Source organism: Aythya ferina, assembly GCF_964211825.1.
Source record: "Aythya ferina genome assembly, chromosome: 7".
Classification (NCBI taxonomy): Eukaryota; Metazoa; Chordata; class Aves; order Anseriformes; family Anatidae; genus Aythya; species Aythya ferina.
The window spans coordinates 5389908-5406715 of NC_140302.1; the positions used below are offsets into that span (position 1 = coordinate 5389908).

The 16808-nt window shown below is 51.3% G+C and overlaps 2 long non-coding RNA genes across 2 annotated transcripts in view; both read right to left on the minus strand.

Annotated features, from left to right (window-relative positions):
- The window catches only part of LOC311439435, a 147180-nt gene that overhangs the window by 24096 nt on the left and 106276 nt on the right, over positions 1–16808 (minus strand). The gene's annotated exons all lie outside the window — the stretch shown is intronic.
- Positions 4514–10482, minus strand: LOC311439570. The gene is made up of 3 exons (XR_014694825.1): positions 10367–10482; positions 5195–5376; positions 4514–4869 (listed from the first exon to the last, which is right to left on the minus strand). It is a non-coding gene; the product is annotated as an uncharacterized lncRNA (long non-coding RNA).

The following is a 16808-nucleotide window of genomic DNA, read 5'->3' on the forward strand; positions in this document are numbered from 1 at the left end:
ACTCTGCTGGTGACATCTCCCAAAACATGATTTATGTCAGAGAGGAGAACTGGGGCAATGTGATGTTGGGGCAGCACGGCAGCTGCAGAGGCATTTTAATCACCAGCCCACTGGAGCATCACACCGCTCTCCAGACTCAGGGAGCTGCAGCCAGATTGATGCTCCAGGGTGCCAGCAAGCACGCGAGCTTTTTCTAAAGGCAGCATCCTCCCCCAAAAAATGGGAAAATGCATCACCCCAAATCATGTTTGGCTGTGGTTTTGAATTATATATATACACATCCCATGGCAAGGAAGGCTTTCGAGAGTCATCCCTCTGCAAGCCAAGGCTGTCCTTGCCAGCACATCTGGAAGAAGCATTCCAGATGTGCTCCAGCCGGTAAAAAGCTCACCTCAAAAGGGCTCCCAGCCCACAGCCAGGAGCACAACCGAGACCTTGTGGCAGTCGTGCACTTGGGCAAAGCAAAAACGAGGCAGCAGGGGCTCTGCATTCATTTACCCACCCACCAAGCTCCCCAGTTTTTGGAGATAGCCCTTTTCTAAACCATTGGAGCCAATGGGCCATGGATACCTTGCAAAACTGCACATTAAAATGAGCCATGGACACTCCCTTAACCATTTCTCAAAGCTAGGTCGCAGAAAATAGTTTATTAACTGCTGAAGAATGTTTTCCCTCTATAATGAACCTTCCTGCAGTATTGAAGAACAGCCACGTCTTACTTTCCTCCTCTAACAAATGGCTTCTTTAGAGTTTAATTAACTTCTCCCTGCTCTTCTTTTGTGGCACAGTGTCACCCTGGCCACAAGACAAACCCGGTTTGTTCCTTTATTCAGGAGAGCGCTGGCCTGTCAGATAAACTGCTCGGCCTAATTTGCTGGGGTTTTTCTCTTCCCACTCCGTATATCCCAGGGAGGGAAGGAGCAATAACAGCGAGCAGTGCTTTGGGGAGGCTAGGCACTGTGAGCAACGGGGTGGGGACGAGGCACAACTCACCTCCTGAAGGTTAACAGGGCTGGAGCCCTTCCTGCTCCTCCTGGAGCCTGGATTTTTTGGCTGATGCCCTGCTAGGTGGGCTCGGGGAGCCTGCTTGACTTAATAATCACTGAGGGGAGAAGCCTCAGACCCTGCCAGAGTGCCTTGGGGAGAGAATAAGAGAGGTTACAGACTGCCTTGTCCCAACCCCCTTCGCTTTGTCCTGCTGTGAAGCCCTCACCTGGCACCGTGAACTCGACACAGGAACACAGGAGCCACCTGCTGAAGCCCCACGCTCCTGTATCACTGCTGGGGCTGGATTTTGTCACGGTGTGAGGATGGGAGCCCCGTGTCACAGACCTGCCAGCACCACATCAGCATCCCTGTTTGCTCCTTTCTTTGTTCAGGCTTAAAAAGAAGCCTGGAGGAAAGGGGAGTTTGTCCTTCCAGGAGTTAGGATTTTGCACCTTCAGCAGCACATCTGTCTACAGGTACATGTTTGTGTATGTATTTTATATATACACACACAAAAATCAATGTGAGTGAGATTATGTCTCTGTACTACTGAGCGATGGGCTCCTGGTGGCACACAAAACCAAACCGCCCCGCTCCTTGGGGTTGCCCTTTCACTCCAGGACCAAGTGCGTGCACCAAAACAGTGGCACAGACTGGGGAAAGCAAGAGTTGCTCTCCTCTGCTGTGATAGAACAGGATGCAGAGGCTGAATTTGGGCTCAGATCTACCTCCCCACTCCTGGAGGACACATATGGGGATGACACATAAGGCAATTCCAAAATATCGCAAGTCAGGCAGGCGGGGCAGGAGGCCGGCGTGGCTGACCAGGAACATTCTAATGGAGATTAGGCGGAAACAGAGAGTGTTTCGCTACTGGAAGGAGGGCCAGGCGTCATGGAAAGAATACAGGGATGCTGTTCGTGTTTGTAGGGAGAAAGTTCGAGTGGCCAAAGCACAGCTAGAGTTGAAGCTGGCTGTGTCTGTGAGAGAAAATAAAAAGGGTTTTTTTAGATATGTAAATGGAAAAAGGAGAACTAAAGAAAACATAGGGCCGCTCCTTGATAGGGAAGGTCTCCTCACAGACGATGACGTAGGCAAAGCAGAGACGCTTAACGCCTTCTTTGCCTCTGTCTTCAATGCCGATGATGGGCTTCGGGACCCAGGGTGCCCTGAGCTGGAGGACCGGGACGGTGGGGATGACAAACTCCCAACTGACCCTGAACGTGTGCGGGATTTGCTACTCCACCTGGATCCCTACAAGTCCATGGGTCCGGATGGGATTCATCCCCGGGTGCTGAAAGAGCTGGCGGATGTCATCGCGGAACCTCTATCAATTATTTTTCAACGATCCTGGGAATTTGGAGAGGTCCCAGTAGACTGGAAGCTGGCAAATGTTGTGCCAATTTTCAAGAAGGGTCAGAAAGAAGACCCTAGCAATTACAGGCCTGTCAGTCTCACGTCAGTGCCTGGTAAAATCACGGAGAAGTTGGTTCTCGGACTTATTGAGGCGCACCTGGGGGACAAAGCAGTCATTGGTCCCAGCCAGCATGGGTTTGTGAAGGGTAGGTCCTGCCTAACTAACCTGATTTCCTTTTATGATAAGATCACCCGTATGGTGGACCAAGGGAAACCAGCTGATGTGATTTTTTTGGACTTCAGCAAGGCTTTTGACACGGTTTCCCATAGGATCCTACTGGACAAAATGTCCACCATACAGCTAAATAAAAACATCATACGATGGGTGAGCAATTGGCTAACGGGCAGGGCCCAAAGGGTTATGGTAAATGGAGCTGCGTCAGGCTGGCGGGCGGTCACCAGTGGGGTCCCTCAAGGCTCCATTTTAGGGCCGGTACTTTTCAATATTTTTATAAATGATCTGGATGTAGGAATAGAGGGTATTTTGAGCAAGTTTGCTGATGACACCAAACTTGGAGGAGTTGTGGACTCAAATGAGGGCGTAAAGGCCTTGCAGAGGGATCTGGACAGGTTGGAGAGCTGGGCGATCACCAACCGCATGAAGTTCAATAAGAGCAAGTGCCGGGTCCTGCACCTGGGACGGGGAAACCCTGGCTGCATGTACAGACTGGGCGATGAGACGCTGGAGAGCAGCCTAGAAGAGAGGGATCTGGGGGTCGTGGTAGACAGCAAGTTGAATATGAGCCAGCAGTGTGCCCTGGCAGCCAGGAGGGCCAACCGTGTCCTGGGGTGCATCAAGCACAGCATCGCTAGTAGGTCAAGGGAGGTGATTGTCCCGCTCTCCTCTGCGCTGGTGCGGCCTCACCTCGAGTACTGTGTGCAGTTCTGGGCACCACAGTATAAAAAGGACATGAAACTGTTGGAAAGTGTCCAGAGGAGGGCTACGAAGATGGTGAAAGGCCTGGAGGGGAAGACGTACGCGGAACGGCTGAGGTCACTGGGCCTGTTCAGCCTGGAGAAGAGGAGGCTGAGGGGAGACCTCATCGCAGTCTACAACTTCCTCGTAAGGGGGTGTCAAGAGGCAGGAGACCTTTTCTCCATTAACACTAGTGACAGGACCCGCGGGAACGGGGTTAAGCTCAGGCAGGGGAAATTTAGGCTGGACGTCAGGAGGGGGTTCTTCACAGAGAGGGTGGTTGCACACTGGAACAGGCTCCCCAGGGAAGTGGTCACTGCACCGAGCCTGTCTGAATTTAAGAAGAGATTGGACTGTGAACTTAGGCACATGGTCTGAACTTTTGGGTAGACCTGTGCGGTGTCGAGAGTTGGACTTGATGATCCTTAAGGGTCCCTTCCAACTCAGGATATTCTATGATTCTATGATTCTATGTCACACATAACCTTAACCCTAACCCTGTTTTGTGGAGGAATTGGTGTACCTGGTGTAGCTCAGGGGTCCCAGCAGCCCCATGCCTCTGAGCTGAGCCCCTTTTTTGGGTGTCCTGGTGCCACATGGACCAGAGCCACTATGACACAGCCACACAGGGCTGCAGTTCCTGAGCGGGGCCGGTTAATTAATTGCGCCCAGCTGACAGCAGCCAGGGCTTTTTGTGTGCTGGAGCTTTCAGACACCAATGCAGTAATGGTCTCCAGCATGCAGACGGTCTCAGGGGACTTGTCCTTCCTATCCAAAAAAAATTAATTAACGGTGGCAATAAATAAAGCAAGCCAGGCCAGTGAGAACATCGGAGCCGCTCCAGGGAGGCTGCTGCAGACGTGCAGCAGGAATCAGCCTTGGGGTGCTGGGCACCCACAGCCAAACACCTGCAGATGCGGGCAGCAGCTTCCCAGCAGCACGGTGCCCAGTCCACGTGTGCTGTTTTGGGTAGGAAAAGCATTTTTTTTTGGAGCCAGGTGGCTCTTGTCCTGGTTATCCAGCAGCGTGCGCATCCCCACCCTGAGGTCTAATCACTGGCCACTCGTTTCTCGAGCACTTCTTAGGCACTTCTAATTGGCACTTGACGAAGTGCCTGCCACATGTTGGTCAATACCAATTAGCATGCTTATTAAGCGCACGTATCTGCTCGTGGCAGTTATCTAATTACCTCGCAAGCGTGTTGGGGGAAAGACTCTGCAAAGGGCGCTGCGGTGGGGAGGATGCTTCAGATGCTTGGTGCGCAAGCCCTGCGCTCCACTGCTCTCCTTGGGAGCTGCTGTGCACGGAGCTGAGCACCCATCAAGCCTCCCCATGTGGTGGGGACAGCACCTGCACAAGCCTGCATCCGTCCACCTTAAAGGGAGGTCTACAGAAGGGTCTTCCACCTTTCCTTGGTTCCCTCGTGCACCTCCACAGCCCTGCTCTGGGTCTTGCTGCCGGCTCCAAGGTAAGTCAAGCTGTGGGGCCCATCAGAAAACATGGGTGAAGCTGCTGAGCATGCAGCTAGAGCAGCTCCCAGTCCTCATTTCCTGCAACATCCAGGAGAAAACAACTCAATTAGACAATTTGGGGGGGCTCTCTGCAGAATTAATTGGATGGCAGCCAGGGCGTCAGAGGGACTAAAGAGGCCGAGACACCTGAAATTGCATTTACCAGGCTCCTCCTTTTTATTTTTCTGATTTTTTAATTTTTAATTTATTTTTTTTTTTTGCATATTGTCCCGCAGGCCAAGCCTAGCCAGCGGGTGCTGCTGTTATCAGACAGCACACAGAGCAGCGCAGCGATACGACGTGCATGCCTGGGAACTGAAACAGAGCCCGAGTGCTAGTTTAATTTAATGCCTCCCATTCTGACACACACCTTGGAAGTGGGAAAGCACAGCATGGCTGGGCAAGATTTCACACCAGAGCTCCGGTGGGCTGCAGCACCCTGCTGGAGCCAGGGATGGATGGAGCACGGCCAGGGTTTCCTTTGCTTCCAGCCACCAACACCACGAGGGCAAGCGGCGCGCCGAGCCGCTCATCCCTCACGCATGCCTATTAAGCAAAAATTAAAAGGAAATTACACAGGGAAGCCAGCAGCGAGGAGGAGGGGAGGGGTTGTAATTACATGGCTGTTCGTTGGCTTAGAGTTCTGCTTTAATGCTCTTGGCCCACGCCAATGTTTTCTAGAGCAGTTCTCTCTCTTACTCGGGGTGAGGACCAGGATGCTCTCAGTGCCCAGCCAGGTGCCTTCCAGATTTAGTCCCCCAGCAGGGTTTTGTTTCCAGCAGCCCCCTGAGCTGCTCTTGCCAGGCCCCCAGCAGGAAACAATTCTGCTAAAAGCCTTAGGATTTATCTTTCAGCTGCAGATCTATCTTTATTTCCCCAGCAGGAGGAAGAGCTCACCAAAGTGAGCTCAGGGAGAAAAGGGACACTTTATTCTGTCCATCCCCTGGAAGCTCAGAGCACGAAACTCTCCCCTCACACCACAGCTCTCTGTGGACAGCATCAACGTGGAACTCCATGCATTTTGAAAAGAAGAGTTTCCACTATAGCCCACTTTCAAGCATTTGAAACCCGTAATATTTCAAAAAAAATAAATTATATATATATTTGATTTTCTCCCTGTACGTGCCTCTCGCTTTGGAGCCCTCCCGAGCAGTTCTCTGTGCTAGAGCAAAGTTGGGGAAGCTTCAGGGATACCTGTCTGCAAGAGGAACGAGGAAATGAGGATTTTAGGAGACTTTAGAGAAAAATCCCCAGCTGTGGAGGCTCAGCACACAGCTCTGGAGCAGACCTTCCTTGGCCATGCACACCTAACCTGGAGGAGACATCGGTGCAGCAAGAAGGGAGCATCAACCAGCCGACCTCCAGAGGTCCCTTCCAACCTGACCCCTTGTGTGAAAAGGGCACATGGTCACTTAGGCAAAGAAATAGAGCTTTTTGTTTCTTAAATCTAGGTTTCCTCATTGTTTTTTCCTCCAGGCATGCCTTCATCCTTCCAAAAGCAGCAGCCACCCCACAGAAGAGCGCTGGGTGCCAAGGATGGGGTCGGCACCGGCAGCTGGAACTGGTCCCACCAGTGGTGGTACTGACAGCTGCCAGCAGCTCGAGTGCTGCAAACAGATGTATCCTCCCAGGACAGGGGGTCTGGGGAGGGCTGGGAGCCTGCCAGCTCCAAAAACACCCGGCATCCTCTGCCTCAGAAGGTGCAGAGGCATCTGCTGCCGAGCAGACGGCAGGAGCAGCACCAGATGCAAAAGAGGGTGAGCAGGGAACAGCAGCATCAGCACAGCCTCGGGGTGGGAAAAAGCCCCAGGGCTCCTTGTGTTGGGGATAAAACCTCTGGGGACAGCCTCAAGAGGTGGCCAGGGTGGGCTCGAGGTGACACAGCAGCACCACCACGGCTTCAATCAGGGGGGCTGGAAGCGAGTCCATGTGAAATCGATGTGCAGTTAGAGAAACCACCGAGGGCTGCCCGTCAATACGCTGAAAAGACACCACTGCCTGCGACAGCCCCAACCAGCAGCCTGCTGTTATTGACAGGAGAAGTGGCAGGCTTTAAAAAAACAGCATCTTGTTCTTCCCTCGTTCCCCCTCCTGAGCAAATTAACCCCAAATCTCTTTGTTTACCCTCTCCCCTTAATAAGCTCTCGTGGCTCACAGAAATGGTATCCCAGGCTCTTTCCGGAGCAGAGCTGAGTCTTTGTTCCTTTTTATCCTGGGAAAAGGAAGGGTTTAGATAATCTCAGAATGCCAGAAAGCAATTTATTTTGACCTAGACTGTTTCTGCAATGTCATCTCTTGGCTTCAGCACGGGGGAAGTGCCATTAGCCGACATTCGTGCATTGCGCCCACGTCCCAGGCTGTTCCCCACAGCCATCCCACGGCAGCTTGACCCCAAAGGAGAGCACCAAAATGCAAGAGAGACAGCCCACAGCCATGAGTGGATCCTTGCTGCCTCCTGTAGCATTACACACCCCAAAATCCCAATAACAGACCCAGGAGGGGGCCCTGTCCTGTCCCCCATTGCTCCACAGTGGCACCAGCTCTACAGAAGCAACACATCTTCCCCCTCCCCAAAATAAAGCACTTTATTTAAAATTTTCTTTAAAGAATGGGTTCTCACTGCTCCTCCTTCCCATTTCCAAGCTCTGGGGTGAGCTCAGCTTGTTGCCTCCGGGACGTTTTTGGCAGCCTCAAGCCTGGAAACTTTCTTCAGAAAGGAAAAGCGAAAGCAGGGAGCATCGCAGGAAGCACCACCAGATGCTGCAAGGCTCTCCCAAGAGCAGCAAGAGCTGACAGCACGGCATTTAGCAGACAAAAGCACTCATCCCTTCCAGCTCCCCCAGTCTGGCTTCACCACAGCCCCAGTAACTCCCCCACTGCACGGCACAGGCTTTTAGCTCGGCCCCATCCCGGCAGCTTAGGGACTGCAATAACTCATCTTGTTGTCAACGGGGAATATTTTTAAATCTCTTCCTCCCTGTGGGCAGGGGACGCCTCCTCCACTTTTTCCAGGCAGATCCCTTTTTTTAATTTTCCTGCGAACAACAGGGGCTTAAATCCCAAATCCTCCCACCTTCTTTTGGGGCAGCAGCGGAGTGGAGATTTACAGGAAGATTTGGAATCGCTTGCTGGGAACCCCTGGAAAGAAGAGCTGGAAGTCGGCGCGTCCAAGCTTTTGATACAGAGCACAAAGCAGGGCTTATCTTTCCCTTCTCTTTCCCCCCAAGTTACATTAAAACTTAAAAATAGCCTGGTTTGTTCCCTTGGCAGACAGCAGCACGTCCTGCAGAGCATCATTGCCTCCTGAACCTCTTCCACCAGGGTGGGAGAAGAAAGAGCATCCCCTGGCTGGCTCCCACCAAGCCTTCTTTCACCCTGTGCCTGACACCGATGTGGACAGGCTTCTGGAAAGCCTGCAGTGATTTCATCAACGCTTTGTTCTGTGCTTTCCACACTCGGGGTATTATTAGCATGCTGGTTTGGTTGTGCAACGGCACTGCAAATGGTGCTGGCGTGCTGCGACAGGGGAGGAGACGTGGTCACCACCAGAGCCCCACCGAGCCCCCTGCAGCTCCTGCAGCCTTCATCCCGCTCTGCAGGCACACAGGGGGATGTGCTCACCTCTGGAAAGACACCCACGGCTCACCCTGCATGGCACGGGATGCAAGCTCTTGTCCAGAGCAGTGGAGGTCTGGCTGGCTGTTCTTCACGTGCACGCAGACAACATGCCCCAGAGATGTCCTGAGACCACTGGGATAAAAACCCCAAGGGTAGGCAAGGTCTGGCTCACGGGCAATGCCTTCTTTTGCCTTTTAAGACCTGTCTATGTAGTAATTAAAGCTCCTGTTTCTAAGCCGCTTGGTATTTTAATTGATTTTCTCCACTGGCTGCCCACAGTCTAGTCATTCACATCCGACATTTATCTCCCAAGCCCTCGGATGAGCAAGGAGGGAGCGCAACCAGCCCCGTGCTTCCCAGCGGGTCCCTCACACCGAAGCTGCTGAGCACCTCCTCGGGGACCCCCAGCACTACTCACCGGTCCTTCCTGAAACAACAGCCTTCCTGCTTCATTTAACCTGGCGTTTGAAGGCCGTGCTGCTCCCAGCAGGAGGTTTGATCAAGATGATGAAGGGCGACGTGCTGCCTGCATTGCCTGCTGCGTGCCCGCCGCAGCGGCACGAGCGCACCCCGGTCCTGCAAACCCATCGGGGATGCTGCAAGGAGCAGGACAGCACCTCGGACCAAGGCAGCGCTGCCCACCTCCATCCTAAAGAGTGCAGACGGGCTTGGCAAAGATGCAGAGTGCCCTGGCTTCAGAATAAATCAAATAAACCAGGATGTTTTTGGGAAAGGGGAAATCGGGGACCTACTGGGGTTTGGGTTTGTTCTTCTGTATTTTCCTCCCCCTCCACATTTGTCTTCTTTCAGCAGGACCCCCAAAGCTCGTGCCCAGAGGTGACAAGCATGTTTAATAAACCAATCTCTAGAGTGGGAAATTAAGCTCTTATGACACGGTGAAATTGCTGACAGTGGGAGAAGATTCCCAAATCCACAGGGTGACTGCAGGAGGTCGCTTCTAAAACCCAGAGATAAATGCCTTCCTAGCGAAAGCCAAACAAACATCACCACCAACAACAAAAAGCAAACACACACAATCTACAATGCCCTTCCAAAAATGTTCCTCTGGCCTTGAATTTGCTCGTGCCCGTGGCCTGCACCTCGGGGAAACCTGCACACATCGCCTCTAGCCACATCAACCAGGAGGCACAGGAAAAAAAAAAAAAAACAGGTCTTAAGGTGCTGGGATTGAAGTCACTGAAGGCTGGAAGCCTCCTGGTTTGAGAGAGGCTGCAGACACAGATTCCTCCCTGCCACAGATGAAGCAAGCCTCTAGCCTCCTCTAGGAACCTGGAAATAAGCCATGCATATAATAGGCGCACATTTAGCATGAAAGGAAGATGCTTCGCCATAGACAAATACTAAACTGTAAAAGGTATCAAGAGACGTTCCCAAGGAAAACCAAGCTTAACCTGCCCCCGGGCTGAGCAGGAAGCTCTCAGAGCTCCCAGGAGCTGCTGCGATGCCTGATGGAGAGGTAAAACCTACAGCCAGGCTCTACATGCACAATTTGCCTGGACTTTGGAGATGCCAGGAGAAGGGGTCGGCAGAGGACCTCCCTGTGCTGTCAGCTTGCTGACAGCTCTCTCAAATCCAAACCAGCTCAAATCCGTACTGAGAAGAGCCATTTCAGCAGTTTGCCTCCAAAAAAAATTCAGCAACGCTGCTCCCCAGCAACACCAGCACACGCCCAAAGCAAACCAAGACTTCCTGAGGCATTTTTTTGGGTAGGAAGACCTGGATGTCTGATGAAGCAGCTTTACTCAGGCTACCCCAGCTCTGGGCACCACAGGGCCTCTGTTCTTTTCATAAGAGAATTAACTGACGTTAAAAAAATAACATACAAAGAATTCTCATCATCCAGGCAGAAAACATCTGTATCCAACACCATCATTGCTCGTGGCACCCGAGCACCTACCCGGGATGCACTAAATGCAAAGTGACAAGCAGCTGACTCAGGAAAGGCATTGCTGCGCTCCAGAAAGGTTTTCTTTACAGCTGTAAAGAATAGAAAGATTTTTTTTTTTTTTTTTTCCTCACAAAGAAATGCAAGAAGCAGCAGAATAAGCCATACAGCTCCCATAAATACATCAAGCAAAGTGGCTCCCACCAACGGGCCGGGTGTTTGTCACCTCAGGTGTGGAGCTTTTAGCTGAACGCGTCCTTAGATGATTAAAAAGTCACTAGAGACAGCTGGAGCCCTTCTTTACTTATTACGAGGCCTGGTATAAGAATACATTAGTAATAAATTCCTGACAGGTGCCCCTGTGTATGGAGAACCCAATCGTGGCAGCTGAGTTACGGCCCTATAATTCTGCCGGGGGGTTCCCGTGGCATCACAGCTCATTAACCTGTGCCTGGGAATCCCTTCATCAGCTCGGTGCGAGCACAGCCCAAACCACAAGCATCACCACATCCCAGCCTTGCCAGAATTATTTTGGGGGTGATTAGGTTCAGCGGACACCTGTGCTAGAACAGGCAGATGTCCATAAGAGCCACCAAGAGGGAGATGTTGGCCATGATGTTGGCCATGCTCCTCGGGGAAGGAAACCCAACGTGTTTGGGGACATCTCGGCACGGAACTGGGCTCAGAAGGAGGACAGAGGGCAAGTTCACACTGCTGATGCTAGCTGACACCACATTTCCTCTTCAGGGGCTTTGGCACCTATGAAGTTTGGTCCACAACTCTCACGAGGAGAAGACTGGTGTGAAAGGGGTGTTGAAGGTCCCACCAGCAGCTCTTCCCCAGACAAGGACTTCTCCTTACACATCCCTTCATTCAATGAAGACAAGTGTTATTTTCCGGTGCCAGTGACCGTCAAAGATAAAGCTGAAAATAAAATGAGCCACCAAAGCTCTGTGCTTCCCCCCCCATGCTCCTTCTTTTAATAATATCATGTTCTCAGCGCAGATTAACCTCAGCTTTGCTCCCAATTATTATTTCGCTTCCCTAAGTGCAGAAGCAGAGAGGGGTTTGACAAATGAACCCAGCTCCACCGTTACACCGTGCTTCCCCTTCTGCAGCCTTATTTCGTGGAGAAGTCCCCCATCACACAAACTGGGGGCTCTGCGTCCCCCGGCCTTTGCTAGGAGTCCAGGCCTGCGTTTTTTTCACCTTTTAATCTGTGAAGCTTTAAAGGTTTTGCAGTGGGGCAAATTCAGACCTGTTGGCAAGGGGGTTGCTCTCCTTATTTCCCCTCCTCAGGACCTCCAAACCAGCTCAGCTCCCGCGGCGGTATGCAAGCAACATGCTGCAAAAAAGCCCTGCTATAACCACTTCTTTCTTTTCTCCGTGGAACAGCAATGCCATTGCTGAAGGCAGGGTTATTTAGGGACCTGTTTGTCACCACCCGGTCCTGAACAACCTGCTGAAATGAGAACAGAAAAGAGATTGCCCTCCAAAGCTGGAGCAGCCTGGCTGCGAAGAAAGCTCTTGAGGTGTTCAGCCCCAGAGCCAGGAAAATAACCCTCCTGGTCCTTCTCCTGGCTTAAATCAAGACATCCCTGATGAGTAGGTGGTGGGAGGCTCAGCAGATCCACGCACAAAGTGGGCTCCTCTCTGCTCTTGCAGCCAACGTCCCTGCTGGAGCACATCCAGTGCCACAGGGACGGGCCTCAGCTGGTTTCACCTGCTCAGCTCCATGGGGCCAATATCCAGCCCCGAGTATTTGTTGCACAAGCCAGGCTCAGCACTTGAAACATCCCTGAGCCGCTCCTTCCATTTGCAGTAACCATACGGGGCAAGACAGGGGGTTGATTGCATCTGCTCAGAGCAGACGCAGCGTTGCAGAAGTGGTCCTCGGGAAGCCGAAGAACAGGGCAAAAACAAGCACAACATCAAGGCAAATCAGCCCTGGCATCCTGAAGGGCTGCCACACATGTGTATTCACAAATCTTTCCACCGACGAGGGTTACTGTCGCTGCCCTTTGGGTGAGCAGAGGAAGAGGGCAAGGAGCTGCGAGGGTTATCCATCCTTTTTGGGGAGGAGGCTGTGTACTTATCCCTATCCTGAAAGCAAAAACCACGGCAGCAGCTGGATACTTCAGTAGAAATAAATAAATAAATGAGCTGGATGCTTTAAAAAAGGCAATTTCATCCCTTCCTAACTTCTTCCCACAGAAACAAACAGCGTCCACATCCTCCCCTCTCCATCCCCACTCCTTTTCACACCACCTACAGCCTCCTCTGTGCAGGACGGGATTGTTTTGCTTCTTTCTGGGGGGCGTTTATTTATTACTGCTAATGAGGCAGACACAAAAGAAAGCCACACGAGCATCTGATGGTGCAGGGACACCTCTGATGGTGGAAGGATTTCTCCTCCTGACTGGCGTGGGTAGCCAAGGAGATAGGCAATGTCTTACACCACTCTGCTTGGGTGTTTATGCTACATCTCTGCATTTGCAGAAGTAGCATTCCTTGAAGACCTCATCAAAAGCAGTGTGTGTTTCGAGATGAAAACATCCCGGTAATAAACAGGCAGAACTCGCAGCCCTTAACAGCCTAACAGAATAAATCGGTGTTATCCGAGAGCCGTGTGAGAGTATACTTCAGGGAAGCAAAAAGATGCCATTGTTTATCAAACCAGGACTCCATTCATAATGCATCCGAAAGGATCCCCGTGTCCTTCAAGCAGGCCCAAACAAAACTCGGCATCAGAGGCTTGGCCCAGCTCCTATTAAAAGCTTTTTTTTTTTTTTTTCCACTGACTTTCACAGAGCTTGCATCAGACACGGAAAGGAGTGAGGTGTCAATACAGTATGTATTCTTCAGACCACAGGACCTCATTAGCAGAGCAGTGTGAATAATAGATCTGCTGGCTCGCTGGTCCAGCTGAAAAATCACACCCCAAAAACAATGCTTCGGAGGTCAACAGATTCATTTCGGCTTGACTGAAAACGTTTCGTTTTGCCCAAAATGCAGTTTCTTGGTTTCAGGTGATTATTTTTTTTTTAAACTCTGAATATTTTTTTAACTGAAGAAATGAAATAAGAAGAAAACTTCCTCGAGAGCACCCTAGTTCCAAATTCAGATCCAAAATAATCACCTGGCCTCTTTTCTTGACCACGGGAGCTGCCAAATACATACAGAAGCCCCGGGTTGTGCCCCGGGACACGGTGTCTTGGTTCGGGGATGGTGAGTGAGCACCGAGGCAGCCCTGCTTCCCTGCAGATTGCTTTGAGACAACCTGGGATGTGCTCCAGAGCTGGTTTATAGACATTTCCAGTATTTTCGGCAGGAAGGGGCAAGGTGGTGCCCACCTGGGCCGTGCCAAGCTGTTCAGCTCCCTGTTAGTGATGCTGATGGCTTCACCGTGCCTGTGGCTCCCTGGCTCCGCGGCAGAGGAGCAATCCCCCCTGCAACGTGGTGTTTTTACGAGCTGCAACAGATGTTTCAGACCACACATTATCCGGCCCCGTCGCTGCCAGGATGAAGTGAGGAACATCATTACGGGTGGCTGAAGGCGCGGGATGAATTTTGTCTGGCCCATCATCACAGTCAAAGCTGGAGCCCAGCCAGGACGAGTGGCTAAAAACCTTCTCCTCCCACTCCAGCAAGCCATCCCAGGAGATCGTTAAGAGACTGCGCGTGACCAGCAGCGATGATTAATCACGAAAAGTTGTTATTCCTCAAAGCCGAAGCACGAAATCGCAGGTTTGACAGCATCCAGTAACAAGGCTCACAATTACAATTAGGTACGGCTCTCCGATTAACAAGATAACATTCACCGATGCTCGTGTACCTGCATCAGGTCCTGCCAGGCTCCTTTCTCCCGTTTGCCAATATTTCTCACCTACCAGGAGGACCAGGTAGGACTGATACAAACACCCGGGCTGGGCTCCAGCTGCCCAGCTCCTGGGGGAAGGGGATTTGGGGAACGCGGGTGCCGCCAGAGCCTTGCACCTCTCCAGACAGCACTGCCAGCCACTTCACGAGCAATCCCCTCAAGTCCCACCACGGCCCCGTTGAGTGAGCGTTCATGGATTTTCATATGTAAATGCAGTAAGAGGATTGCAGAGGAAAGATTTGTCTCGACTGGGAGATTAGTTTTAGCTCAAATTTGGCTAATGCGTGAAATGCCGCTGGCTAGGCCTCGACCACTCCAATTAGCTCAGGAGTGCCTTCCTACCTCTCTGCTCCCAGGCCAGGCATGGCTGGCACAGGGAAGCTGTGCTTCAGCATGAGGCCAGCAGACCTCAAGTGAGAACCTTTGGTGCTCCAGCACCTCCTCTCCCAGCTCCAGTTCCTTGCAGGGAAATGGGCAGCCACAGACCTGATATCCAGCAAGAAATTGTGTTCAATATTGCTCCTCCGAACTGTCTGAGGGAGTTAAGTCAGGCTTCCTCCTCCAACACCTGATCATGGGATGCAAGCCCAAGAGGTTTCTCTGCCATCTTCCATTATCTGCCTCCTGGGACCATCCAGGCACCTGGTCCCACCACACTTTGGGTGGCTCTCAGGACACCAGTGGAAGCCTAAAAGCTTCCAGTTGTTCAAAAGTTATTCCAAAACCTGGGGGACCTCGAAAGGCTGAGGATAACTCGCTGGGGCAGGAACTGGCTTCTTGTTCAACATGTGTTGGCTATGCCCTGAAGTACGGGACTTTTAGACTTGACCAGGAATATTACGATAGTGCCTTTGTGCCATCTGAAACTGAATCAAGGAAAACGTTCATAAATAGCCCATGTTAAGGATGGATCCATTTATTTATCTCCATCAAATTTCCATTCTTTCCCCTTGCTGCATTTGCTAATTATCCAGCATGCATTTGCTTAAAGAAAGCATTTTTCTAGCCTTCACAATCCATCTTCCCATCCTAATGGATCTTGTGGTAAAGTCATTATGGAGACTTTATGAAATCACAGTTATTTCCATGACAACAGTGATGTAATAAAGGTGGGATTATGACATTACTGCAAGATCAAGCTGAAGGACAGGATGGATTTGTTTACCCCAGATAGGGCAAGGGAAAGACTCCATTCACTCAACGTTTCTAAAAGTGCCTTAAGGTCTGCTAATGGAAGCTACATTTTATAATGGATTTTTTCTTTTCCCCTTTTATTACCTTTTCTTATGCCTTTTTTTTTTTTTTTTAGCAGTTATTTGTTAGGGAAAAGGCTGTTATCCAAGGGCACGTAGCTGAGTAAGTTTCAGAGGAAGATCCATGCTGGGGCTGTGTTCTCACGTCTCCGTGAAAGGCAGGACCATCCCTGCGAGGCTCACGGCTCCCGTGCTTCCCCAAAAGACTTCTGGCCTTTGAAGGGCTGGCAGGATGGTCTTTCCCCTTTCAGGGATGGCTGATCTAAGCCGCCTTCGTTTCAGACGTTTTAATAAAGAAATCACCTGCCACTGGATCACAGCGTGAATTGGCTACCCATGAAATTAGGTTTGAAAATGGCATTAAACCCCTTTTCTCTCCTTAATGGAAATATAACTGGCCGGGGCCTGGCCAGCAAATTCTAAGCCAAAAAGCATTTGTCTCGCAAAGCCAGACACACCAGCTAAGTCACTCTGGAAGTGATTTTTAGCTCTCTCTCCAGCAGTCACAGAATAAACCTAGGTGGAAATGACACAGCAATTCCTAAAGGATCAGAGCTTGGAGCGCCACAAGACAGCTTTGAAGATAGCTGGGGGTTCTGGTTTGTTTTTCACAAGGAGGAAAGATGAATATTTCATACGGTACATGGTTCAAAAGTTGATTAATGTTTCAGTGTGTGGAGAACCGAGCTCGAGAGACGAGTTTCCCGATGTAAAATTCTTTACGCAGGCAGGAGGACTTGTACGGCCAGCTCCTCCCAGGGTGGGCTTCATTTAACCCCCTTCTTCAAAGCTGCTCCTGCTGGTGGCTTGGAGCTTCACAACGTGCCAGTTCGGTGCTTCTCCTATAAATGCAGGGCACTGATGATGGCCACTGGGGTTGTGCGAGGAGGAGCAGCTCCTTGTGCCAACAACTCATGCTCAGATGGGCTTTGGTGTCCCCACGAACCTTGCTCCAGCCAGGCAGAGGGCTGTGATGGCCACCAAAGGCTTCCTGCCCTGGTCCAGCTCCTTGGGCAGTGGGATGATACAACCATCTCTGCTGCTGGTGGGGTCTTCTCTGGTTCCCTCCCAGCTCTTGAGGAGCTGTGGCCCCTGGTGCCTTTGCTCTGCGCTGGCTGCCACAGCAAATATGCACGGGAGCACTGAGAAGTCCCACGCGCCGAAAGCTCATTAGCTTCCCATCCGGCCCAATTGATCTCAGCAGCTGTTTCAGCTTGTCCTGCCCCAATTCCCAGCCCTCTAAGCCTCCCCAATATCTCTTCATCAGCAGAAGGGAAGCACCGCGAGGCCGCACAGACATGCTAATGAAGTGTGAGTTATT